This window comes from Hemibagrus wyckioides, linkage group LG07, assembly GCF_019097595.1.
Source record: "Hemibagrus wyckioides isolate EC202008001 linkage group LG07, SWU_Hwy_1.0, whole genome shotgun sequence".
Taxonomy (NCBI): domain Eukaryota; kingdom Metazoa; phylum Chordata; class Actinopteri; order Siluriformes; family Bagridae; genus Hemibagrus; species Hemibagrus wyckioides.
Genome location: NC_080716.1, coordinates 15,489,082 through 15,510,189, shown reverse-complemented (window position 1 = coordinate 15,510,189; position 21,108 = coordinate 15,489,082). Strand labels below are relative to the sequence as shown.

The 21,108-nt window shown below is 45.9% G+C and overlaps 2 pseudogenes; both read left to right on the top strand.

Moving 5' to 3' along the window:
- The first annotated feature begins 2,121 nt into the window (after positions 1-2,121).
- Positions 2,122-10,094, top strand: LOC131356232 (uncharacterized; annotated as a pseudogene).
- A 3,107-nt stretch (positions 10,095-13,201) lies between these two features.
- Positions 13,202-21,108, top strand: part of LOC131355774 (polyunsaturated fatty acid 5-lipoxygenase-like) — a 52,784-nt pseudogene continuing 44,877 nt past the window's right edge.

The following is a 21,108-nucleotide window of genomic DNA, read 5'->3' as shown; positions in this document are numbered from 1 at the left end:
TTAAATATTGCGATGAATTGGCACATAATGTAAAAAAATCATTTTTTGTTTTTCAGGTGAAGGCTACAATTATGGGAATGAGATAGCCTCTTGGATATCTGACATTGCAGGGCGGCACCCTGCGGCACTGTTGTCTTACGCATGAACTTGCTGTTTTATGCATGAAACTGTTATTGATGGTTTTGTGAATGAGCTCGCTGTCTTCATGAAAACTACTGGTTTTATGAATTAAACTGCCGAAACTGTTGCTTTTTTTTAAATGAAACTGCGATTGGATTAAGGACGTTTTGGATTTTTTTGGTTTTGGTTTCTTTTCTTCGTTGCGTGCGGTCTCGTGCTGGTGTTACACCGGCTGTGCCTCCTGCTTCCGCAGGTGTAGTGTCTTCTGTCGCTGGGCGTGAGACGGGTAGTTCTTGATTTTGTTTAAATTATTTTTTTGGTTATTTTCTATGGACATTTTGCCCCGGATTATACCAGAGTTTCATATGTACATTTTTTCCAACATTGTATTGTTTGGCTTGTCCGTTCTGTGCTTTATGCGATCTAGTTGTAAATTGTTTCTTTTCTTTTTCTTTGCGCGCCTGATTATATTTTGTATAGTTTCTGTGCATATATAATTGTTTTCTTTATTTCATGTTTTCTAGGAGTCAAGCCCTAGGGCAGGCCTCAAGTTGTCCTTCCTGTTTGCTGGTGGTGCTTCCTTCACTGCGTGCTGTGTGGCTGTGCATGATCTCACTAGTGTGCGGTGTGAGTGAGTTGAGTGTGTATTTGCCGAGGTATTTTTGAGTAGACCAATAAGGAAGTGTATTCATAGTGTATTCATGTTTGCTTATTTGTATTTGTGTGTGTGTGTGTGTGTGTAGACATTTGGGTGACAGTCCTTTCCGGTCTTTACTGTAGTGGTTGATCTTTGTGTCCTGGGGATTTTAATGAATTTTATTGAGTGGTATGTAATGAACTGTTTTTGTTAATAAAGCTTTTGTATTTTTGTATTTCTGCATCCACTACTTTGCCTCCTTTTGGACTAACGAACCTGTGTGCTTACATGAATTATTGTTCAAGGGTTCCCTGTACCTAACAGGGTGGCGTAGTCGGTTTAGTTGACTGAAATTGAAAATCTTGCCTCTATTTGGTTTATTGCATGTATACTAAAACTGGGTCGGACTCTCTTTCGCCACAATCTGGCGTAGTCGGCAGGATTGTTCCATATTGAGGTAAAGACGTGTATGCAGAGTAATTGCATTGTATTTGTTACCTCTTTTGTTTGTTTGTCTTTAGTGAGTTTTGTTTTCTTTTCTGAGCAGTAAGACAACAGTGCTGTGGGTTGATTGGATTTGGAGTAGCCTGGGATCAAATTTTCTTGCATCTCCCTCCTTCTCTAGTGTGCAGGTAGGTGCTGTTAAGGGATAGAGAATGGGAGAAGAGTTACAAGTATTACGGGAGCTGGTGGCTCAACTTGGAGTAGATAACGAGAATTTGCGACGCGAGCAGAGTCAAGCTGCTTCACCTGGGTTTTTTGTGGGCCCTTCTAGTGGAACTTCGTCAGTCCCTGCTGGTCCAGTAGTTGGCTCTAGTGCATGATCGGTTGAGCAATTTGTGTTTATACCAAGGGATCATAAATGTCCAAAGTTTAACGGTCGGTCCGGGGTTGGTATAGATTAATGGGTGGATGAAGCGCAAGCTTGTATTCGTGCCTGTCGATTATCAGTGGCTGAGCAAGCCTTCTTTTTGTTTGACCATTTAGAGGGAGAGGCCCGTGAAGAGATTCACTATCGTTCCACAGTTGAGCGTGAAGATCCCACCAAAATTATTTCCATTTTGAGAGAGCTGTATGGTTGCTCCCAGTCCTATGTTGCCCTGCAGGAGGCCTTTTTCTCGCGGAGACAGCAGGAGGGGGGAAACCCTTTTAGAGTTTTCTCTTGCCCTCCTGGGCCTGCTGAAGAAAATTAGGCAGAGGTCCCCCAATGCTATTCCAAATGCAGAGATAGTGTTGAGGGATCAATTTGTGGAATATGTTTCAGATAATGCCCTTCACCGTGAGTTAAAACAATTGGTCCTCGCCAACCTGATTCGACCTTATTAGACGTTTGTAGTGAGGCCATTAAGTGGGAGCAAGAGGGGATGCCGGATGGGGCAAGGGGGCGAAGTCAGTCCGTTCCTGTGGTGCATGGTTTTCAGTATGGAGTGCATGGGGATGCCCAGTTACGTAGAGACAGCCTGCCCCGACAGTCTGAGATGAGTGAGCTGAGGGAAATGCTAAAATTGTAGCAGGCACAGTTGAATCAACTCACCCAAAGTATTGTACACTTTCAGGGGATTCATTCCCACCCTTGCACCCTGCCTGTTCGAAAGGGCCCAGTTATTTGTAGATGGTGTCATAAGCCTGGTCATTTTGCTCGGGAGTGTGAGGAAGAGCGTGTTCTCCCTCACCCTCCTGTGCGTTCTCAGGGAAATCCAGGGGAGTCAGAGGGCGGACAGCCACGGTCCACTCAGCCTTCGGAAAACTAGCTCCCGCCGTGCTGAAGAGCCACAGTTCAGCTGGGGGGAAGGTTGGCTCCGATATCAATGTCCCTTCTAATTCTGTCCCAAACCTGATGTCAGCCTGTCCACATCTGGATGTTCTTATTGGTGATGTGTCTGTTTCATGTTTAATAGACACAGGTTCTATGGTATCAACAATTACAGAGTTGTTTTCTACAGCGTTTTGAACCATGGGGTTATGAGCACCTTAGATCCTGTTCCTGGCTGCAGCTTCGGGCTGCTAACGGTCTTTCTATCCCCTTTGTTGGGTATATGGAGTTGGATATTGAATTATGTGGTAAAATAGTTCCGCAATGTGGGGTGCTGGTGGTCAGAGATCCTCCGGGGGGCTTGTGTGTCCAAGTCCCTGGTGTGTTGGGGATGAATGTACTTGGGCGGTGTTACCAGGAACTCTTTGGCCAGCATGGCCCTGCACTTTTTGAATCTCTATCGGTCTCTAGTGTTCCAACCTTTGTGTTTCAAGCTTTGCAGCACTGTCATCAAAGTCAAGGTCAGTCTAGGGGTGTGGCCAAGGTTAAGGTGCGTGGTCCATGGGCATATTGCATCCCAGGTGGGACTATGAAGTTCATAGGAGCCACCTGTGCAGAACACTTTGTCAGTAGTGCCGTGCTTCTTGAGCCCTTAGTCAGGGTTACCTGAGGGTTTGCTGCTATCTCCCTCATTGTTGTAGGTGACTGGAAGCACTGTGTATGTGCCAGTGGTCAATGTGGGCATGTCAGATGTTTTGGGTACCCTGACTAGTGTGTATGTACTCAGTTTACCTCTAGGTATTACTGAGGTTAGACCAGAAATTGCCACTATGTCTGCCCAAACCATCCAGACTGTGGGTTCAACTGTTTTGGAACAGATTCGGGCAGTGGACCTTTCAGGGTTGCCTGAGAGGGAGCAGGGGAAGGTCAAGGCTTTGCTTGAGAAGTACCAGACAGTTTTCTCAGCTTATGAGGGTGACTTGGGATGTACCAATCTTATTTCCCATGATATCCCTCTTCTAGATGAGATTCCTGTACGGCAGCATCATCGCCATATTCCCCCTTCAGACTATGAGGTTGTGAGAGCCCACATTAATCAGCTGTTGGAGTCTCAAGTCATAAGGGAGAGCAGTAGCCCGTATGCATCACCAATTGTGTTAGTTAAGAAAAAGGACTACCGTCAGCTTAACTCTAAGACCAGAAGGGATGCGTTTCCTTTACCATGCATTGAAGAATTGCTAGATGCCTTGACAGGGGCCTGCTGGTTTTCTACGATGGATTTAGTCAGTGTGTATAATCAGGTCCCTGTCACTGAGGGTGATAAGCCTAAGACTGCTTTTTGTATGCCCTTTGGCTTGTTCGAGTGGAATCGACTGCCCTTTGGACTCTTTTGCAAAACTTTTCAGCAGTTGATGGAATGATTGTTCGGAGATCAGCAATATTGTTCCTTACTTTTGTATTTGGATGACATTGTAGTGTTCTCTTCCTCTGTTGACCAGCACGTAGAAAGGTTGGAGGTTGTCTTAAGTCGCTTGAAGCGGGAAGGTCTAAAGGTTAAATCAGGGAAGTGTGCCTTTTTCCAACAAGAGGTGAAATACCTCGGTCATGTTATTTCGTACCAGCGGGTAGCTACCGATCAAGCTAAGATTGAGGCAGTGCTTCAGTGGCGACGACCTGCTAACATCACTGAATTGCGTTCTTTCCTTGGTTTTGTCAGCTATTGCCGCCGTTTCATTGAGGGGATTGCTAAATTGTCTGCTCCATTACATAGGTTGGTTGGAGAGTTTGCAGGTGGTCAGAACAAGCCTAGGAAGAATTTGGGCCGAAGTTTCCTTGATGCATGGGATAAGATCTGTCAGGAGAGTTTTGAGGGATTGAAGCAGAAGCTTACCACTACTCCGATATTAGCTTATGCTGATTTCTCTAAGCCTTTTGTACTGGAGATAGATGCTAGCCACCAAGGGTTGGGGGCAGTCCTCTCACAGGAACAGGAAGGTAAGGTGCGTCCAGTGGCCTATGCAAGTCGTAGCCTTAGGCCCACTGAGCGCAATATGTCCAACTATAGCTCCATGAAGTTGGAGTTTTTGGCGCTTAAGTGGGCAATGACGAGAAGTTTCGGGAGTACCTGTTGGGTAATAAGTGTATTGTGTTTACAGATAACAATCCACTGAGCCATCTCATGTCTGCCAAGCTTGGTGCTACTGAGCAGTGGTGGGCTGCCCAGCTGGCTACTTTTGATTTTGATATCAAGTATCATTCAGGTAGGAGTAATCGGAATGCAGATGCACTTTCTCAGTTGTATTCACCGGAGCCTACGGTGTTAAGTAGGTTGGCCCTGGGTACTGCAGTTCCAGCATCCCTGAGGCAGTGGGCAGGGTTAGACCCTGCCACGGTGGTAACTCAGTGTGCAGTCACTACACTGCCTGGGTATGCAGTCGGGGATTTGCATGTATTACAGACCGCTGACCCCACGATTAGAGAAGCATTGCGGTTTTGGAATCGCAAAGTTCACCCCGGCCCTGAAGAACGAAGGCACTTGTCTAGGTCAGTTTTGACCTTGCTTCACCAGTGGGACCGGCTGGTAGAGCGCCAGTGGTTTTGTCCCAGTGATAAGGAGGAGCTTCTTCAATTGGTGTTGCTTGAGGTTTTGAAAGTTGAGGTGCTGCAGCAGTTACGTCAGCAACATGGACATCATAGAGCGCACTACAGAGCTGGTTCGGCAGCGGTGTTATTGGCCAAGTCTCTCTTTGGATGTTGCTCGCTGGTACAAAGAGTGTGATCGATGCCAGGCTGCGAAAGATACACAGCTGTTGTCACAGGGCTTTATGGGGCATTTGTTAGCCACAAAGCCAAATGAGATTTTAGCCATCAACTTTACTCTGTCCCCTCCCTGAACCGCCACCTTATTGTGGTGGAGGGGTTTGAGCACCCGAATGAGCCTAGGAGCCATGTTGTCAGGGGCCAAGTGCCCCTGGTAGGGTCTCCCAAGGCAAACGGGTCCTAGTTGATGGGTCAGACTAAGAGCGGTTCAAATCCCCCTTATGAAGAAAACAAAAGCAAGGACCGTTACGTCGCCCAGATTGGCGTTACCGGGGCGTTAGTGGGGTGGGCTTGCTTATAGCCCCCGAGCTCAGCCGCCATGTGTTGGAGTTTTCCCCAGTAAATGAGAGGGTGGTTTCCCTGAGCCTTCGGGTGGGGGATAGGGGCCTCACTGTTGTTGCAGTGTGGCAGTGTGGAGTACCCAAACTTCTTGGAGACCCTACGAGGGGTGCTGGAAGGTGCCCCAACTGGGGACTCCATAGTTATACTGGGGGACTCCAACGCCAATGTGGGTAGCGACAGTGTTACCTGGAGGGGCGTGATTGGGAGGAACGGCCCCCCTGATCTGAATTCAAGTGGTGTTCTGTTATTGGATTGTGCTAGTCACAGTCTGTCCATAACAAACACCATGTTCAAGCATAAGGGTGCCCATCAGTACACGTGGTACCAGGACACCTTAGGCCGGAGGTCGATGATCGACTTTGTGGTCGTGTCATCTGACCTTCGGCCATATGTCTTGGACACTAGGGTGAAGAGAGGGGCCGAGCTGTCAACTGATCACCACCTGGTGGTGAGTTGGATCCGCTTGCAGAGGAGGATGCCGGACAGACTTGGCAGACCCAAACATATTGTGGGGGTCTGTTGGGAATGTCTGACTGAACCCTCTGTTAGGAGGTCTTCAACTCCCACCTCCGGGAGAGTTTCGACAAGATTCCGAGGGAGGTTGGGGACATTGAGTCTGAGTGGACCATGTAGTCCTCCTCCATTGTTGATGCAGCTACCAGGAGCTGTGGCCATAAGGTCTCTGGTGCCTGTCGTGGCAGCAATCTCCGAACCCAGTGGTGGACACTGGAAGTAAGGGATGCTGTCAAGCTGAAGAAAGAGTCCTATCGAGCCTGGTTGGCTTGTGGGACTCCGGACGCAGCTGATGAGTACCGGCAGGCCAAGCAAGCTGCAGCCCGGGTGGTTGTGGAAGCAAAAACTCGGGTCTGGGAGGAGTTCGGGGAGGCCATGGAGAAGGACTATTAGTCGGCCTCGGGGAAATTCTGGCAGACCGTCCGGCGCCTCAGAAGAGGTAAGCAGCTCTCTGCCAGCACTGTGTATGGTGCTGGTGGAGAGTTGCTGACCTTGACTGGGGATATTGTCGGAAGGTGGAAGGAATACTTCGAGGATCTCCTCAATCCTACTGACACACCTTCCATAGAGGAAGCAGAGGCTGAGGACTCAGAGGTAGATTCATCCATTACCCTAGCTGAAGTCACTGAGGTAGTCCAGCAGCTCCTTGGTGGCAAGGCGCTGGGAGTGGATGAGATTCACCCTGAGTACCTTAAGTATCTGGATGTTGTGGGGCTGTCTTGGCTGACACGTCTCTGCAACATAGCATGGCAGTCAGGGACAGTGCCTCTGGACTGGGCGACCGGGGTGGTGGTCCCTCTTTTTAAGAAGGGGGATCGGAGGGTGTGTTCCAACTATAGGGGGATCACACTCCTCAGCCTCCCAGGGAAAGTCTATTCCAGGGTACTGGAGAGGAGAGTCCGTCCTTTAGTCGAACCACGGATTCAGGAGGAACAATGCGGGTTTCGTCCTAGTCGTGGGACACTGGACCAGCTCTATATCCTTCACAGGGTGCTTGAGGGTTCATGGGAGTTTGCCCAATCAGTCCACATGTGTTTTGTGGACTTGGAGAAGGCATTCGACCGAGTCCCTTGTGGCATTCTGTGGGAGGTGCTCTGGGAGTATGGGGTCCGCGGCCCTCTGTTAAGGGCTGTTTGGTCTCTGTATGACCGGAGCAGGAGCTTGGTTCACATTGCCAGCTGTAATTCACCTGTAATTCATCTGTTCCCAGTGCATGTTGGACTCTGGCAGGGTTGTCCTTTGTCACCGGTTCTGTTCATTATTTTTATGGACAGAATTTCTAGGCGCAGCCAGGTGGTGGAGGGAGTCCGGTTTGGGGATCATAGGATTTCGTCTCTGCTTTTTGCAGATGATGTTGTCCTGTTGGCTCCTTCGAGCCAGGACTTACAGCATGCGCTGGGGCAGTTCGCAGCCGAGTGCGAAGCGGCTGGGATGAGGATCAGCACCTCCAAATCTGTGGCCATGGTTCTCGACTGGAAAAAGGTGGTTTGTCCCCTCCAGGTTGGAGGGGTGTTCCTTCCTCAAGTGGAGGAGTTTAAGTATCTCTATAGTATAGCTGAGCCGAAAGGCGAAGCTCTCAATTTACCAGTTAGTCTACGTTCCTACTCTTACTTATGTTCATGAGCTCTGGGTCATGACCAAAAGGACAAGATCCCGGATACAGGCGGCCGAAATGAGTTTTCTTCGTAAGGTGGCGGGGCGTTCTCTTAGAGATAGGGTAAGGAGCTCTGTCACCCGAGAGGAGCTCGGAGAAGAGCCGCTGCTCCTCTACATCGAAAGGGGCCAGTTGAGGTGGCTTGGGCATCTGTTTCGGATGCCTCCTGGACGTCTCCCAGGGGAAGTGTTCCGGGCATGCCCAACCGGGAAGAGACCCCAGGGAAGACCCAGGACACGCTGGAGGGACTATGTCTCTCGGCTGGCCTGGGAACGCCTTGGAATTCCCCCGGAAGAGCTGGAGGAAGTGGCTAGGGAGAAGGAAGTCTGGGCATCCCTGCTTAGACTGCTGCCCCCGCGACCCAGCTACGGATAAGCGGGAGACAATGAATGAATGACTTTTCTCTGTTGGAGCTGTCTAGTACTAGCTTTGAGAATGTGCTAGTGATGACTGATGTTTTCAGCAAGTATACTTTGGCGGTTCCCACTCGTGATCAGCATGCAGAGACTGTGGCCCAGGTATTGTTGGCAGAGTGTTTCTATAAGTTTGGTGTGCCAACTCTCCTTCACTCTAATCAAGGGCGTAGTTTTGAGTCTTCACTGTTGCGCCAGTTATGTGTACTCTATGGTATGGAGAAGTCTCGCACTACACCTTGCCATCCAGCTGGCAATGGCCAGTGTGAATGCTTTAATCGTACCTTGCATAATTTGTTGCGTGCTTTGCCCATTTCTAGGAAACGAGACTGGATTGCTTGCCTTCCTCAGGTATTGTTCTGTTATAATACTATCCCTCATCAGGCAACAGAAGAGTTGCCACACTTTTTGATGTTTGGCCAGGAACCCCGGTTGCCTGTTGATTTTCTGTTGGGGAGGAACTTGGAACCTCAGGTAGGCAGTGTGCATGACTGGATAGTGGAACATCAGACTAGACTTCAAGTGGCCTTTCAGGGGGCCCGAGAGCGGTTGCAGGCTGCAGCAGAGAGGCGTAAAATGAGACATGACCAGCATGTTAGAGATGTGCCACTGACTGAAGGCCAGTTGGTGTACCTTCGTGAGTATGGGTTAAGGGGACGTCATAAAATCCAGGATTTGTGGAGCCAGGTAGTGTATCAAGTGGTTAGAGCACCTAAGGAGGGGGGTGTAGTGTACACTATTGCCCCAGTGGACGATTTGACTAAGGTTAAGAATGTGCATCGTTCCTTACTAAAGGGTTGAGTGCAGAAAGAACTGGCAGCTAGCGGGGCAGTGGATGGTGCCCGGGACCCCACATCAAGTGAGTCTTTGTCAGATGAAGATGAAGAGATAGAATTGTGGGTTGAACTACCAGCAGGTGAGCCAACAGCCCACCAACAGTTGGGTTCTTTGGGCCGGTCAACAGCAGCAAGTCCAGTACAGGTAGGTCAGAGGCCCCAGCAGGAGCTAAGTGGTGTTAATGGGAACCTCCTTAGTAGCAGGGAGTTAAGGGTAGAAGTTCCAGTCGGAGAGGCTGGGAGGGGGTAGCGAAGAACAGGGCGGGCAACGGCCAGTTGCCACTCCAATCCCCATCATCTTCCTCGATCCACAGAAGGGGTTCATGGGAGCGCTCCTCAGGCTAGGACTAGTGCTATCATGGCCAATTTTAGACCTTGGGATTAATTATGGTGGTTTGGTGATCGTCGGGGCGACGATCCAAGAGCGTGGGATAAATTGTAGTGAGTCACACACTTGGATTGTGTGCCAAAGCAGAGCTGTAATGAGCAGGGCATGGTTTAATCACAATATGATTGGGGAATGTATATATATTCCAGGGTATGGGGTGCCACCTGGTGTGCATCATAGCTTTGGGACAGCCCATTTCCGGTATAGCTCAGGGCCAGTCCATTTCCAGTGTAGCTCAGGGCCTCTGCTGCGTTTATGGTATGTATAGTGGCTACTTGGCTAAGGCCAATTAGACTGCTCTATGATCTTAGGTTTTCTAGCCTTTCTCCCCCTTAGCCGATAGTGTTTTATTTTTCAGTCATCATAGTGGATGTGTGGGCCGTTGGCTGACCCCCATATTGGCTTGTCCATTCTGTGCTTTATGCGATCTAGTTGTAAATTGTTTTTTTTTTCTTTTTCTTTGCGTGCCTGATTTATATTTTGTATAGTTTCTGTGCATGTATAATTGTTTTCTTTATTTCGTGTTTCCTAGGAGTCAAGCCCCAGGGCAAGCCTCAAGTTGTCCTTCCTGTTTGCTGGTGGTGCTTCCTTCACTGCGTGCTGTGTGGCTGTGCATGATCTCACTAGTGTGCGGTGTGAGTGAGTTGAGTGTTTATTTGCCGAGGTATTTTTGAGTAGGCCAATAAGGAAGTTGAGGCTGGGTTGCCTGGCCTGGTTAACTCTGGCTCCTAGTGTATTCATGTTTACTTATTTGTGTTTGTGTGTGTGTGTGTGTGTGTGTGTGTAGACAAGTGGGTGACAGTCCTTTCTGGTCTTTATTGTAGTGGTTGATCTTTGTGTCCTGGGGATTTTAATGAATTGTATTGAGCGGTATGTAATGAACTGTTTTTGTTAATAAAGCTTTTGTATTTTTGTATTTCTGCATCCACTACTTTGCTTCCTTTTGGACTAACGAACCTGTGTGCTTACATGAATTATTGTGCAAGGGTTCTCTGTACCTAACAGGGTGGCGTAGTCGGTTTAGTTGACTGAAATGCAAAATCTTGCCTCTAATTGGTTTATTGCATGTATACTAAAACTGGGTCGGACTCTCTTTTGCCACAATTGGAATGTTGACTGCACATCAGGCCTCTTCACCTGACATCAGTACCTGACTTCATTAATGCCTTCCCAGAAGACTGGAGCTTATTACAACATTTAACCATATACAGAGAAAGAGGAGGGCTGAAAAGAGCAACAACTTCACAGAAGAGAGTGAGAGAGTGTGGGAAACCTCAGTTTGCAGAAGTTGGATATTTGATAGCAGTGTGCTAAGATAAACCTAGAAAAACCATACAGACTGTACAAAAGTCAGAGGAAGGAAGCAGTGAAGACAGGCTAAAGTAAACGACAAGTCTTCACTAACAAGGATTACTAGGTAAATATTGACTATGAAGTTTTACTATGTTTTGATTTTATTGAAGATTCTGCTATTGCAAAGTATACTTGCTATTGTGTATTTCATCCAGTTAGGCTCTCATTGATTTTTGTATAAAATGGTTTCTATAGCTTAAGCCACTTAAGGCACCAACCATATGGATGTTACAAATCTGTGTAATAGCAGGGATATTTTGCTTGTGTAGGTTAATGTAGATAATATAAACTAAATGGAAATGTGGTGAGTTAACAGCACTTGACAGAACAGAATAGTATTCATATCCCATCACCTGAATCCTTTCCTATTTATTTTCCCTTTCAGTATCTATATGACTATGTGTCTACAACTATAAAACTGTGCTTCTTTGTGTTCTTACTTTAGCTTGACTATCTATTTGAATTATAGCTGATTTGTATTTAAACTATACCAACTGGAATTTGGGAGATTATATCTATATATTATTAAGTATAAATAAATAAAGTAATTAAATAATACATTCAAAATCACATAAGTATATGTTATTTAATTTCTATCTATCCCATCCATTTTCTATACCTGCATATCCTACTACTGGGTCAAAGGGAACCTGGAGCCTATCCCAGGAGACTATGGGCACAAGGCAGGGTACACCCTGGACAGGGTGCCAGTCTATTGCAGGGCCTCAATCACACACGTTCACACGCTACAGACAATTTAGATAGCCAATCAACCTACAATGCATGTCTTTGGACTGGGAGAGGAAACTGAAGTACCCGGAGGAAACCCCTGAGGCCTGGGGAGAACATGCAAACTCCACACACACATAGCGGAGGCGGGAATCAAGATTCAAGAAGCTTTATTGTCATTTCAACCACATATAGCTGACACAGTACATAGTGAAATGGAACAACGTTTCTCCAGGACCTGGTGCTACATAAACATACAACATAAAGATCAAAAATGAAAAAACAACACCACAGAGCTAGGACCGAAGTTTGTCCAAGCCACATAAAGTGCAGAGTGTGCAGCTAGGTGCAAACAGAGCAAAGACAAGACAGTGCAAAAACAATAAGTACAAAAAAGACAACACAAAAACACAGGACACTTAGTGCCGAAAAAAGAAAAAGAACATGTGCAGTACAACATGTATTGTGCAAAAATACAATAGCAGCGGTTGAGGTAGTGCAAAATAGAATTAAATGTAAATATAAATATAGCAGCAGATGTAATGAACACAGGGGGTTGAGGTAGTGCAATAAGTATTGAACAATATACACTACCAGTCAAAAGTTTTGACACATCTTCTAATTCCATAGTCTTTCCTGATGTTTATTTCTTTCTACATTGTAAAACAATGCTGATAGTGGCTGAAATACACAATAATGTCCTTTGAACAGTTAATATTGAGATATGTCTGCTAATGATGCTCTGTAAAGCCTTCATAACAGCTCTAATATGAGGTGCTGTTCATTGGTGATTTATGAGGCTGGTAACTCTAAATGAACTTCTCCTCTGCAGCAGAGGTAAGTTTTGGTCTTGCTTTACTGGGATGGTCTTCATGTGAGCCAGTTTCTTCATGGTGCTTGATGGGTTTTGCAAATGCACTTGACAATACTGTTCTTGTAAGAACTATTCCAGAACACCTGACCTTCGTGTCTTAAAATAACAACTGACTGGTGGTGTTGTCGTTACATATGGATTACATAAATCCATGTGTGTTATTTCATAGTTTTGAAATCTCCAGTATTGTTCTAGAATGTAGAAAATAATTCACTAAACAAAAAACATTGAATTAAAAGGTGTGTCCAGACTTTTGACTGGTAGTGTAAGTTATGTGTGTGTGTGTGTGTCCACACAGGTGAGAGAGAGAGTGTGTGTGTGTGTGTGTCTGTATGTGTGTATCAAACCCCCAACCATGGAGGTGTGAGGCAAACATGCTAAATACCAAGCCACCGTGCCCCCCCACACTGTATATCATTATTTTCAAAATATTAAACACACACACAACGCACAACTAGCACTAAGTATTTAACAAAGGCATCAACTATTTTTGTTTTTGATGCTGGCATGGTGGTGCCAATTTATTGTATTTTTGGCAATTCACAAGTCATTAATAAGCATTGTATACTCTATAGTATTTATGGTACATGCTCCAATAATTTCAAAATTTCTCCTTAAATCTGTGAAAGGATGTAGCCATGCATGTATAGACATACTTTTGGGTTTCTGAATGAGCAAACTGAAATGAACTACATTTGAAATCAGCTATGAGATACTGCATCTCATGGTCAGTTTTATATACAAGAGTTGATGTGAATTATGTGTGCAGATGGAGTACAAAGTGACTGTGGCTACAGGAACCTTAAAGTACTCGGGTGTTAATAACTATGTGTATGTAACCCTGGTGAGGGAGAATGGAGAGAGTGAGAGAACACTGCTGGACAAACCAGGCCTGGATCAGTGTGATGGCGCAGTGAGTGAGAGTGTAGAGGCCTGAATATATCTGAACTTACTGTTATATTGTTGTCATATGCTTTTATGAACTTACAACTGAGGATAACTGAGCAGTCAAACTTTCTCCAGGCCCCAGTAATAGCCTTTTCATTCAAGTTAAATTAAACCATTATTAAACTGGTTCTTTTTAACAGGCATTGTTTCTCATAAGTATACACAAACTGTATTTCCTTTCAATCTTATCTCAATCTTCTACAGGTTGATGACTACATAGTCCGGAGCTCTGGGTCATGTGATCCTTGTACGCTTAGAGAAGCAAAAGTACTTTCTGGAAGACAAATGGCTTTGCAATTATGTGAAAGTCACACCACCAGGAGGGAAAAACACGCAAACCTTCCCCTGCTACTGCTGGTTAGTGGGGAATATCAAAATAGAAGTACGCGACAGCACAGGTCAGTCCTAACAACTGCCCCAGGGAGAGGATTTTATCTCACCCTAATTCAAGCTCAGGATTTCCAATGGTGGATTCTTCCTTCCTCTTCTTTTCCCTTCAAAGCTAAAAGTCTCTCTAATGAGATCCTGCCTCAGGAGCTGGCTAATAGAAAGGCACAGTTGAAGGAGAGACAGAAAACTTATCGGTGAGTATGTTCCAGGTCAAGGAGTCTAATGGAACTCTCCTGTTGCATTTACTACTTCTCCTTTTGCATGTACGTGACTGTAAGATTTACACTGTAGGCAAAATGTTAATCTGTTTTTAGCAATATAGTACAGAGCTAATATAATTACACAAAATATAGCTCATGTAGCTATCTTCATAATTTAAAGAACTTAAAGGTAAACTTAAAAATATTTAAAAATATGCTTACTCCTCTAAAAACAATTTATATCCACAATTATATTGCATACTTTTGTCTTTTATTTTATTTTAGATGGATGGAAATAAAAACTTACAAGGTACACAAATAATTATACATTTACAAAGAATGAGAGAAAGTGAGGATTCTCATTGGTGCTGTAGATAGAAAAGGCTTGGCACAACTTTACTTTTATCAGAATATCACTAAAAATGCCTCTCACACACACACAAACACACTTTCTGTTTGGATCATTGAATTAAGATGCGCTTTTTCCTGTTGTTCATTTTCCTATCTATCTATCTATCTATCTATCTATCTATCTATCTATCTATCTATCTATCTATCTATCTATCTATCTATCTATCTATCCATCCATCCATCCATCCATCCATCCATCCATCCATCCATCCATCTATCTTGTGTGTGTTGTCTTGTTTAAAATGCAATATTATTAGTATCATGATTTCAGATCTAGAAGGAATATTAAATGTCATGGCACCTTTCAAAGTCTTTGATAGGTTTCTTTGGGGGAGTTAGGGAGTGAAATTGCTTGTCAGGGCTAAGGACTTGCATTCTTGCACAGATAGGATTTGGAGTTAGATCATTTAGGTTTTAGCCACAATATCCCAGTCTCTAACTAATTTGGGGGTTTAGTGGCTACATCCCCAAGACGGTCAAATATTCTCTGTGATTCTGCAACTATTTGCAAGTGCAGTAATGCAAAAACAAAATAAAATCACTTTTCTGTGAGTCATGATCTAGTGTGTACACCCCGATAAGACTAAACACTGATTGCAACTAAGTAAAGTTGTTTAGTGTGGAAAGATCAGCAATTCTGATTTTTAAAAGATGTTTTAAGTCATGTATAGGTCACTTAACCTGGAGAACTACTACATAAGCAATCTGCACAATGTGTCTACTGTGGATCTGTCATGTCATTGCTCCAGGCATTTGTGATCATTTGTATGGCAGCTGGGACTATGGTTTTGTACAAAACACCATATTTTATATGCACATTCGTTGTCTTGACACATCTACCTGCCCCAGCGGCTTTTGAAAGTTGATGCTATTTAATTCAATTCAATTTTATTTGTATAGTGCTTTTAACAAAGAGCATTGTCTCAAAGCAGCTTTACATAAGAAACAACATGTCACGGACCTGCCGGACTCAGTGAAGTCACCATGCCCCAATTACCTGAGTGCCGACGATGCACCTGCAGGCGATTAGCCAGAGACTATTTAAGCCCAATACTCGCCAGAGACAGCGGTGAGTATTGAACACTGTTAGTGGTATACTAGACATTTTGTTTCCCTTTATTCTCTCTTTCAGGCTCTCATCCATCTCCCACAGTGGCAGTGACCTGTATTAGGTTTTCCCGTCTTTCTTATGTTTTGCCTGAAGTTGTAAATAAAGTAAAGCCTTGGTTGTGCACTTACCACATGCTCCTGGCTCATCCCTCTACACAACCCTGACAGAATACTCACCCTTGAACAAATTAACGGAGTCCTACCAGCAAGATGCAAGATCAGCATGACGGCATGCCTCCCACACCAGATCCGCAGCAGATGCAAGACGGACCATCTTCTGCACCAGATCCGGTCGCTGCACTGGCGGCCACGCTACAGGAAGCCATACTGTCCGCGGCGGCTCCACTGGCCTGTCCCGTGGCCAAACCAGCATTATACTCGGGTGAGGTATTGGAATGTGCAGGATTTGTGATGCAATGCCAACTCTATTGCAATGTTGTTCCCCAACAACCGCGCAAAGATTGCCTTAATCCTATCGCTACTGTCCGGTGAGGCTTGAAGCTGAGGCGTCATGGACATCTGAGAGCCCAGAACTTGCCTCCCTGGTTGGCTTCCTGGCCCACTTCAAGGCAGTCTTCGGCGAGAGCGCTTCCGCTCTCTGAGTTCAAGATGAGCTGTTCACCCTACGGTAAGGCAAGAACACCATCTGCGAGTATACGCTGTGCTTCGGTGATATTCAATCCACGGTATCACGATGCTGCTCTGATTGTCCGCTCTCACTCTCATCCAGTAAAGGTGCTCTTCGACTCGGGAGCATCAGGAAACTTTATATCCTCCCGGGTCCTGTCTGCCTGTCATATACCCCGGCAGCCGAGCCCCAAGCATTATCGGATCACCACGATACAGGGAAAGCCACTGGGCCACAGTCTGATAAAGTGGATCACTCCCGAACTGAACCTCCGTATTGGCGTGCTCCATGAAGAGACGTTATCCTTCCTGGTGCTGGAGAAATCTCGCGTGGACATTGTTCTGGGACGCCCCTGGTTGGCTCTCCACCAACCTAACATCCGGTGGAGTGAAGGGAGTATTGACCAGTGGAGCGACTACTGCTTCTGGTCCTGCCTACGCATGCTCCCAGTCGTGGCTCCTGAAGGACTGATCCTGGGATCAACAACAGTGGAGAGCCCTCAAAGTTCCATCTCCATAGAACCCCCGAGTGAATATCGGAGCTTCCGCGATGTCTTTTGTAAATCCGCCGCCACTAAACTACCTCCACACCGGCCATGGGATTGCGCAGTAGAACTCCTTCCCGACGCTAAGATGCCCAAGGGGCACATCTACCCTCTGTCTGTCCCGGAACAGAAAGCAATGAAGGAATACATCAGGGAAGCTTTGTGGCTAAGAAGGATGGGGGGCTGAGGCCATGTATAGATTACTGGAGTTTAAATTCCCAAACAGTAAAGTTAGCTTACCCCCTGCCTCTGGTCCCCGCAGCACTCAAGGAACTTCGGGGAGTGCGCATCTTTACCAAGCTTGACCTGCGAAGCGCATATAACTTGATCCGAATCCACCGCGGGGATGAATGGAAGACGGCCTTTATCACACCTGCCGGCCATTACGAGTATCGAGTCATGCCCTACACACCATCCGTGTTCCAAAACTTCATGAACGAGATACTTCGGGACATGCTTCATTGGTTCGTGATGGTGTATATTGATGACATTTTGATCTATTCTCCCAATCGGACCGATCATGTCCATCATGTCCGGCAGATGCTAGCACGTCTCCGCCGCCACCACCTTTACCTCAAGCTGGAGAAGTGTGAATTAGATCAGAACTACGATATAGGTAATAGTGAGTTATTAGCCATCAAGTTGGCATTAGAAGAGTGGCAGCACTGGCTGGAGGGTGCGGAGCATCCTTTTGAAGTGATCACAGACCATAAAAATCTTCAGTACCTCGGGGAAGCCAGGCGGCTAAACCCTCGCCAAGCTTGCTGGGCCCTGTTCTTCACTCGGTTTCAGTTCAAGATCACATATCGCCCTGGCCATAAAAACTCCAAAGCCGATGCCCTGTCGCGTGCCCATTCCTCTGATCTGAAATCGGAAGTACTTGAGCCCATTCTGCCTGCAGACCTCTTCGTCTGCCCTATTCTTTGGAACCTTGATGAGGAGATCCGTGCCGCCACTTCAGAAGAACCTGCTCCACCAGGAACCCTGGAGGGGAAAATGTACATGCCCTCGTCCCACTGTCTACTCCTGTTAGACTCAGGTGCACTCCTCTCCAGGCTCGGGACATCCGAGCAGACAGAGAACCCTCTCACTCCTTCGAGACATGTATTGGTGGCCTAACATGGTGCGAGAAGTGGCGCGATCCATAAAAGGATGCTCGGTCTGCACCGTCATTTCCATGCCACGCCGTCTACCTGAGAGCAAGCTTGTACCACTTCCGATTCCCCATCGACCCTGGTCTCACCTGGGGATCAATTTCGCCACCGACTTGCCCTCCTACGACGGTTATACCACCATTCTTGTCGTAGTACACAGGTTTTCCAAGGTGTGTAAACTGCTACCACTCCGAGGTTTACCTACAGTCTTGGAGACCGCGGAGGCCCTCTTCCACCACTTTTTCCGACACTATGGCATCCCGGAGGATATCGTATCGGACAGAGGACCCCAGTTCACCTCCAAGGTGTGGCGCAACTTCTTTAAGTAATTGGGCGTAGCAGTAAATCTCTCTTCTGGTTATCATCCACAGACTAACGGCCAGACTGAGCGCAAAATACAAGAGATCGGGCGCTATCTTCGAGCCTACTGCCGGGACCATCAGGAGAACTGGAGCCAATACCTGCTCTGGGCCGAGTATGCGCAGAACTCACTCTGCCAGGAAGCTACGGGGCTTACTCCTTTCCAGCGCGTGCTCGGTTATCAGCCGCCTCTGTTCCCGTGGTCAGGCGAACCTTCCGAAATCCCAGCTGTGGACTATTGGTTCAGAGAGAGTGAGAGGGTCTGGGAGTCAACGCATACACACCTGCACCATGCTGTGCGCCGGCATAAACGCCAGGCTGATACCCACCAGAGGGAAGCGCCACTATACCTGCCTGACAACAAGGTCTGGCTCTCTACACGGGACCTGTGACTCAAGCTTCCCTGTAAAAAATTAAGTCCCTGCTACATAGGTCCATTCACTATTCAACGGGCCATGAATGACGTGACATACGAGCTCAATCTGCCGGCGCGCTATCAGATCTCACCTACATTTCACACATCCTTCCTGAAACAATATATTGATCCTCTTCTTCCTCCTTCCACAGAGCCGGCTGCGTCACAGCAGCCCCAGGTGGACACAGACGATGCAGTCTACTGAGTCCGAGATATCCTTGACTCGCGGCGATGGGGCACCGAGTGTACATATCACAGGGTGGAATTTTAGATTGTGTCAGTTTCTATTTTGTCCATAATCTTACCCAATGTGCTCAATTAACTATCAAATACTTATAATATATTATATTATATTATATATATTATAAAATAACAGAAATCCCTTATTTTATACCCTGGTCTCTTCTTCTACGTTATTTTGACATTATTATTATTATTTTTTGACTGCTTGATCCATGTTAGATGGTTAGATGTGCTGCTATGTTTAAGAAAGCTTTGCAATTATGCTGTCTTATATCCTCTGCGCTTCATCGCTGGCGTTCCAATGCTGTTGTTTACCATAGACTAGATCACATTGCCCTAACAGCCCACCACTATCATATCACAGTAACCTGGCTCGTCACCCACTGTTTTCCCCTTGCCTTAGTGCATATCTTGGGCCCTGAGCCTTTAAGTGTTTCATTGCCTTTTTTTTCTTAGTGCCTGCAAAGCTTTATTTAAGATTACATAGTCACACGATATGCACCTCACTCTGCTGTAACTTCTAATGTTTTCTCTTTTTCTATGTCCAGTCTCTGTGAATATTATACTAGCATGCTAATATTAATGGTTCTGCATGATTATTATAAAGGTTATAGTTGATTGTTATAGACTTGTATTAATCAAAGCAAGCCAGCTATTTAATCAATAGCTAAATAATTTTGATAGATAGATACTACTTTTAGGCAGAATACTGATAAATTAAAACTAAGTATATTACTTTTAGGCCAATTCAAAGCTAGGTATATAATTCTAAGCTAGGTATATAATTTCTCTCCAACAACTCCAGTACCTTGTCGACTGGGAAGGGTATGGTCCCGAGCGAAGATCGGGGGTGAACCTTGAGGACATCCTCGACCCCGCGCTCATCTCCGAGTTCCACCAACGTTGACCGGATCGGCCCGCTCCCAGGGGCTGCGGCCACCCCCGTTGTCGGTCTCGGATGTCTTGGACCTGCCGGACTCAGTGACGTCACCATGCCCCAATCACCTGAGTGCTGATGATGCACCTGCAGGCAATTAGCCAGAGACTATTTAAGCCCAATACCTGCCAGAGACAGTGGTGAGTATTGAACACTGTTAGTGGCATACTAGACATTTTGTTTCCCTTTATTCTCTCTTTCAGGCTCTTATCCATCACCTGCAGCGGCAGTGACCTGTGTTGGGTTTTCCCGTCTTTCTTAGATTTTGCCTGTTGTAAATAAAAGTTGTAAATAAAGTAAAGCCTTGGTTGTGCACTTACCACATGCTCCTGGCTCATCCCTCTACACAACCCTGACACAACATAAGGAAACAACAAACATATAAACAGACAAATAGTCCTAGATGTTATCCCAAGTGAGCAAGCCTGAGGTGACTGAGGCTACTGTGGCAAGGAAAAACTCCCTTAGATGGTATGAGAAGAAACCTTGAGAGGAACCAGACTCAAAAGGGAACCCATCCTCATTTCGGCGACAGCGGAGAGTGTGGTTATATTGCGCATTTATGTGTAGTCAATTGTGTGATGCCGATACAGTATGTGTAGAATATAATGTAAAGTAATATGGAGATTGTTGTCGTCCACGGCGTTGCTTTGAATACCCCAATCCTCACAAAGCAGAACAAAGCAGCTGGAGCTGGTCCATCTCCGGATGCCACTGGAGCCGGCACAGTCTCTATATGCCTCGGGATGGGTAGAAGAAGGGAAACAATGGAACAGAATTAGCGTAGCTGCTGTTTATAATATTAGCAGCACTAGATGATAATGTGCATTTAATCAGATGTACTGGAGCACAAGGTTATGGGATGTGTTAAATGTATGCCAGGCTAAAGAAACAAGTCTTTAGTCTATGTTTAAACAGGGAGAATGTGTCTGAGCCCCAAAAACTGTCAGGACGGCTATTTCAAAGTTTAGGTAAATACATTTAGCTAAATACGAAAATGCTCTACCCCCTTTTGTGGACTTTGATATTCTGGGAACTACCAGAAGTCTGGAGTTTTGTGATCTTAAAGAGTGTGGTGGATTGTAATGTGTTAGAAGACTGGCTAGATATGTGGGAGCTAAACCATTTAGAGCCTTGAACGTAAGTAGTGCTGATTTATAGTCAATTCTAAACTTAACAGGTAGCCAGTGCAGGGATGATAATATTGGGGTTATATGATCATTTTCTTGACCTGGTAAGAACTCTGGCGGCTGCATTCTGGACTAACTGTAGCTTGTTTATTTAAGATGCAGGACAACCACCTAGCAATGCATTACAATAGTCCAGTCTGGAGGTC